Here is a 6,408-nt window from a genome sequence, read left to right as displayed (position 1 = left end):
ATCGAGTCTTTAGAGAATATATACTATTTTAGATCAAAAACAATCAAAATAAAATTTTCGCCACATAGGGGTATTTTGGTCATTTTTTTCTCAAAAATTTCAAAACTGGCTAAAACGTAATATATAAGTACAAAATACATAATTCATATTCAAAATGAGTTTAAAAGTCTAAAATCTTCATTTAAAACGAAATTACAATTATTTGAATAAAATAAGAAAATAAAAGAAATATTAAGGGAAATATTCTATTTTCTTATAAAACAATATTTATAAAGTTATACGTGAATAATTTTTATAGCGTAAAAGCTAAATAAATTTATACATACTGAAATACAGTAAGCCAAAATATTTAATTTAATTTACAATAACCAGAGGGCCCCCGAATAAACAAAAGTAAAGAGGACTGTGAACCTACGATTTGGAAAATGCAGATCCAATGGTAGTCCTCGATGAGATCAGCTATCTACAGTCTATACTGAACCTGAAATGGGTGGAAAGGAGTTGGGTGAGATTTTGCAATCCCAATGAGTAAACAGACATTATCATAAATATCTAAAGGCGAGTAAAATGGAGGCAAGTTTAAACAACAAATTTCAACTCATTTCATAATGTTTTCAATTTATTTCTTAAACCACAAAGTATTTGTAATTTACCAAAACAATTGTTAAGGCTTATGGCTTTTATTAAAACAAGGCTCAAGCCAAAACTAATCCTCGGGGATACCTTGGCCGAGGTATCTAACCGAGTCCGCCAAGGGTGTTAAAATATTCACACGTGAAACACATTTTTATTTTTAAAACAAGCCGTCCCTTGGCGTTGGCCGAGTTACACATTCACGTGGGGGTTCGACGTGAAGTGAGCTCTAATACTACCCCAGGAGTTACCCTCCTCGCCTCTACAACCGGAGTAACTATATAACTGGGTTTACCGTGCCCCTCTAATAGGCAGTCCACGGAAACCCGTCACTGCAGTGACTAACCCACCAATTTTAATAAAATTTCGACAGTATAACGTGGCTTTTATTTATTTATCCAGCCTGCATAGTAAAACAACTTACATAAATTTCCCAATGCATTCACAAAATATAGCCACATATACTCATTTCTCATAAGCCATTCCTAGGAAAATATATATTTTTCAAGTCAATTTGTAGCCTCCAATTACTCAATTTCATAATCAATACAATATATTTTTATTTGTCACATTTATTCCTAAAACATCAAAAATCCCGTTTTAATCTCGTTCTCATTTCATAAAATACATAAAGGGCATTTAAAATAAACTCTAGATAATTTACAATAATAATAAGTTTACTCACCGTTTGTACAAAATAAAAGCTTTCTAAGCGCCCCGATCACTACTCGTCGGGTACGACTTCTTTGCCTTTTCCGGAAGGCTCTCCTCCTAGACACATTACAAAAATTTACACAATTCATCACATTGATGGTAAATCACTATATAATTAACTTAAATCCTATACTAATGCATGGTATGAAATGCAATAGCCTAAAACGACTTAAATGCGGTATTAACCTATTTTTGGCACTTTGCCTGATAAATTGCTAACGCGCTCCATTTTAGCTCTAAATCATTCCATTCTCTCTCCAACATTTCTAACCATTAAATATCAGCCAATAACCTTCTAAAAACAACAAAATCAGCTCACTCCCTTCCTTGGAAAATTCGGCCAAAAATGGGACATTAACTCGGTAAATTTTCTACTTTGTTTTTCTATCACGTTTAATCGTTTTTCATCATTTCTCTTCATTTTCCATAGAATAAAATCAATTCATCATCATTGTACAGCATTGAGCATCCAGCCAAGAGTGGGTATTGTGAAAATTTACTGATTTCTTGCCCAATTTAATTTCTAAACACATTTAACTAACTAAAACTATCAATTTAACTAAAAATCAAAACCTAAAAATTTCAATTTCTCTCTCCTAGAATTTCGTCCAGCCCTTGATATCACTTTTTGATCTCTCTCCTCAAGCATGCTAAATGGAAATAAAGGCATAGGAAAGGTAGAAATCAAGCTAAAATCGAAAAATCTTACCGTTAGACGCGTAAACGGTCGAAAATCGCGAATTTCTCTTTGAATTTTCTTGTTTCTCTTTGGTTTTTCTTTTCTTCTTCCTTTCCTCTCTATTTCCACTGTTTTTCTTCCTTATGGCCGGCCAGCACTCAAAATTTGGGTTTAAATGGCTGACTTTTCATTAAAATAATATTATTTCATTAAAAAATGCCATGTGTCACTTTCCCATTGGCCCATTTTTAAAATTTCATCCATTTGTTTCCAAATTTTCACCATACACTTGTCTCATATATTCATAGCTTAGATAAAATTCTCAGACTCATCCAAAGTCTCGGTGGAGTAATTTTTGCAATTTACACTTTTGCCCCCGTAAAAGTCAAAAATTACATTTTTGCCCCAAAAATTGAAAAATTGTCCATAGACATATTTTTCACCCCTTATACTCATACCATTCTCCAATTTGTCAAATTTGATCAAAATTCTCTCAAAATCTCAAATTTTGTCCATGGGTGGCAAAATTACGATTTTGCCCCTACACTCCAAAAATCACCAGAATTAAACTTTTTCACTTCCTATCATTAAATTATACTCCAAATAGTTAATCTTGGTCAAAAATTTCACTCCATGATCAAATTATTATCTTAGGTGGCAAAATGACGATTTTGCCCTTGAATATCAAAATTTCTAATTTTACCCCAAATGAACCCTCGAACTCCGAACAATCATTTTTAGTCATTCCTGAACTATAAAATATTAAATTTCATCCTACAATTCCTATTTGAACTAGTTCGAGGTTAAATCAACTCAAGTGTACCGTTAGGTACGATATCGGGTTTCGTCTTTTCTTATGTGCTTTCCTAGCATAATAACATGTTACTCAGTGCATGTATGTCATGACATGTATTTATAGGGTTGGGTTTTACATAGGTACAATACCATCTTTTGCAAATTTTTCGAGACTCTCTTAGCATGCAAACATGCTATCCATCACATGTATGTCATGACAAATATTTTATAGAGTCGGGCTTGTCATTTTCTGCCCCACTTGGATCAACCATATGATCCTTCTTCATGACTAATTTCGACATTAGGCTAAATATTAATATTTGAATATTATTTCATTAATAAAATATTATTTTATTCTAAAAATTTAATCTTATCTCCTTGGTACTCAAAATACCTTATTATGCCTCACTTGACTTCCAAATCGCCTTTTATCTCACAAATTCTCCTTTGATAAAATTATTATTATTTTATTGTTATTTTCTCACTTGTAAAATATTTTATCCTAAACTACTCCTTTCTTTTTTTATCACTTCTAAACATTTTTATTGACCTCAATTTGCATTCGATGAACTTTATTTATCACCATATCAAAGTATGGGGTATTTCAATAAAACTATTTAAAGCAAGTAATAAGGCTTTCAAAGGCATGAGTGACTATAAATAGACTTTTCTTGCCAATCGATCGCTTTTGCTTTACATTTCCCAACGCAAATATTTAATTATAACATGTTTTAATGAAAAATGTAAAAAAATTTAACTTAAAATTAATAATGAGATCCTAAAACCATTTAAAGTGGGCAATAAGGCTTTCGAAGGCATGAGTGACTGTAAATGGACCTTTCTTGACAATGGATGGCTTTCGCTTCACGTTTCTCGAGGTAAATACTCAATTACAATCTATTTTAACAAAAAATGTAAAAATATTCAACTTAAAATCAACAATGACATTATAAAACCATTTAAAGCATGTAATAAGGCTTTTGAAGGCATGAGTGACTATAAATGGACATTTTTTGTCTATGGATGGCTTTCTCTTCATGTTTTCCAAGGTAAAGATTTAATTATAATCTGTTTTAATCGACACTGTAAAAGAATTAAATTTAAATCAATAATAAGATTATAAAATCATTTAAAGCTAGTAAAATGGCTTTTGAAGGTATGAGTGACTATAAATAGACTTTTCTTATCAATCGATCACTTTCACTTAACGTTTCCCAAGGCAAACATTCAATTTTAATCTTTTTTAATGAAAAATGTAAAAAAATTCAACTTAAAATTAATAATGAGATCATAAAACCATTTAAAGCAGGGAATAAGGCTTTCGAAGGTATTAGTGACTGTAAATGAACTTTTCATGTCAACGAATGGCTTGCGCTTCACGTTTCCCAAGGTAAACATTAATTACAATATGTTTTAATGAAAAATGTAAAAAAATTCAACTTAAAATTAATAATGAGATCCTAAAACCATTTAAAGCGGGCAATAAGGCTTTCGAAGGCATGAGTGACTGTAAATGGACCTTTCTTGTCAATGAATGGCTTTCGCTTCACGTTTCTCGAGGTAAAAATTCAATTACATTCTGTTTTAATGAAAAATGTAAAAAAATTCAAGTTAAAATCAATAATGAGATTACAAAACCATTTAAAGCGAGTAATAAGGCTTTTGAAGCCATGAGTTACTATAAATGCACTTTTGTTGTCAATGGATAGCTTTCGCGTTATGTGTCTCGAGATAATCGTTTAATTATAATCTGTTTTAAGGAAAAATGCAAAAAAATACAACTTAAAATTAATAATAAGATTATAAAACCATTTAAACCAAGTAATAAAGCTTTCAAAGGCATGAATGACTATAATTTGACTTTTCTTGCCAATCGATCGCTTTTGCTTTACATTTCCCAAGGTAAACATTTAATTATAACCTGTTTTAATGACAAATGTAAATAAACTTTAACTTAAAATTAATAATGAGATCCTAAAACCATTTAAAGTGGGAAATAAGGCTTTCGAAGGCATGAGTGACTGTAAATGGACTTTTCTTGTCAATGGATGGCTTTCGCTTTACATTTCTCGAGGTAAATATTCAATTACAATCTGTTTTAACGAAAAATGTAAAAAAAATTAAGTTAAAATTAATAATGAGATCGTAAAACTATTTAAAGTTTACAATAAGGCTTTTGAAGGCATAAGTGTCTGTAAATGGACTTTTCTTGTCAATGGATGGCTTTCACTTCACGTTTCTTGAGGTAAAAATTCAATTACATTCTGTTTTAATGAAAAATGTAAAAAAATTCAAGTCAAAATCAATAATGAGATTACAAAACCATTTAAAGCGAGTAATAAGGCTTTTGAAGCCATGAGTTACTATAAATGGACTTTTCTTATCAATGGATGGCTTTCGCTTCATGTTTCTTGAGACAATCGTTTAATTATAATATGTTTTAATGAAAAATGCAAAAAAAGTTAACTTAAAATCAATAATAAGATTATAAAACTATTTAAAGCAAGTAATAAGGCTTTCAAAGGCATGAGTAACTATAAATAGACTTTTCTTGCCAATCGATCGCTTTTGCTTTACATTTCCCAACGCAAACATTTAATTATAACCTGTTTTAATGAAAAATGTAAAAAAATTTAACTTAAAATTAATAATGAGATCCTAAAACCATTTAAAGTGGGCAATAAGGCTTTCGAAGGCATGAGTGACTGTAAATGGACCTTTCTTGTCAATGGATGGCTTTCACTTCACGTTTCTCGAGGTAAATACTCAATTGCAATCTCTTTTAACAAAAAATGTAAAAAAATTCAACCTAAAATCAACAATGATATTATAAAACTATTTAAAGCATGTAATAAGGCTTTTGAAGGCATGAGTGACTATAAATGGACATTTTTTGTCTATGGATGACTTTCGCTTCATGTTTCCCAAGGCAAAGATTTAATTATAATCTGTTTTAATCGAAATTGTACAAGAATTAAATTTAAAATCAATAATAAGATTATAAAACCATTTCAAGCGAGTAAAATGGCTTTTGAAGGTATAAGTGACTATAAATGGACTTTTCTTGTCAATCGATCGCTTTCACTTCACGTTTCCCAAGGCAAACATTCAATTTTAATCTTTTTAAATGAAAAATGTAAAAAAATTCAACTTAAAATTAATAATGAGATCATAAAACCATTTAAAGTAGGGAATAAGGCTTTCGAAGGTATTAGTGACTGTAAATGAACTTTTCTTGTCAACGGATGGCTTGCACTTCATGTTTCCCAAGGCAAACATTCAATTATAATATGTTTTAATGAAAAATATAAAAAAATTCAACTTAAAATTAATAATGAGATCCTAAAACCATTTAAAGCGGGCAATAAGGCTTTCGAAGGCGTGAGTGACTGTAAATGGACCTTTCTTGTCAATGAATGGCTTTTGCTTCATGTTTCTCAAAGTAAAAATTCAATTACATTCTGTTTTAATGAAAAATGTAAAAAAATTCAAGTTAAAATCAATAATGAGATTACAAAACCATTTAAAGAGAGTAATAAGGCTTTTGAAGCCATGAGTTACTATAAATGCACTTTTCTTGTTAATGG

The 6,408-nt window shown here is 30.4% G+C and overlaps 1 long non-coding RNA gene across 1 annotated transcript; it reads right to left on the bottom strand.

Moving 5' to 3' along the window:
• Window positions 1–367: 367 nt before the first annotated feature.
• LOC148761234 (uncharacterized) lies at window positions 368–2,162 on the bottom strand. The gene is made up of 3 exons (XR_016027844.1): window positions 2,057–2,162; window positions 1,319–1,404; window positions 368–481 (listed from the first exon to the last, which is right to left on the bottom strand). It is a non-coding gene; the product is annotated as an uncharacterized LOC148761234 (long non-coding RNA).
• Window positions 2,163–6,408: the final 4,246 nt, after the last annotated feature.

The sequence above is a fragment of the Theobroma cacao genome, chromosome 8, assembly GCF_053813885.1.
Source record: "Theobroma cacao isolate CCN51 chromosome 8, ASM5381388v1, whole genome shotgun sequence".
NCBI lineage: Eukaryota > Viridiplantae > Streptophyta > Magnoliopsida > Malvales > Malvaceae > Theobroma > Theobroma cacao.
The sequence above is the reverse complement of the archived record's forward strand: the minus strand, read 5'-3'. Positions and strand labels throughout refer to the sequence as shown.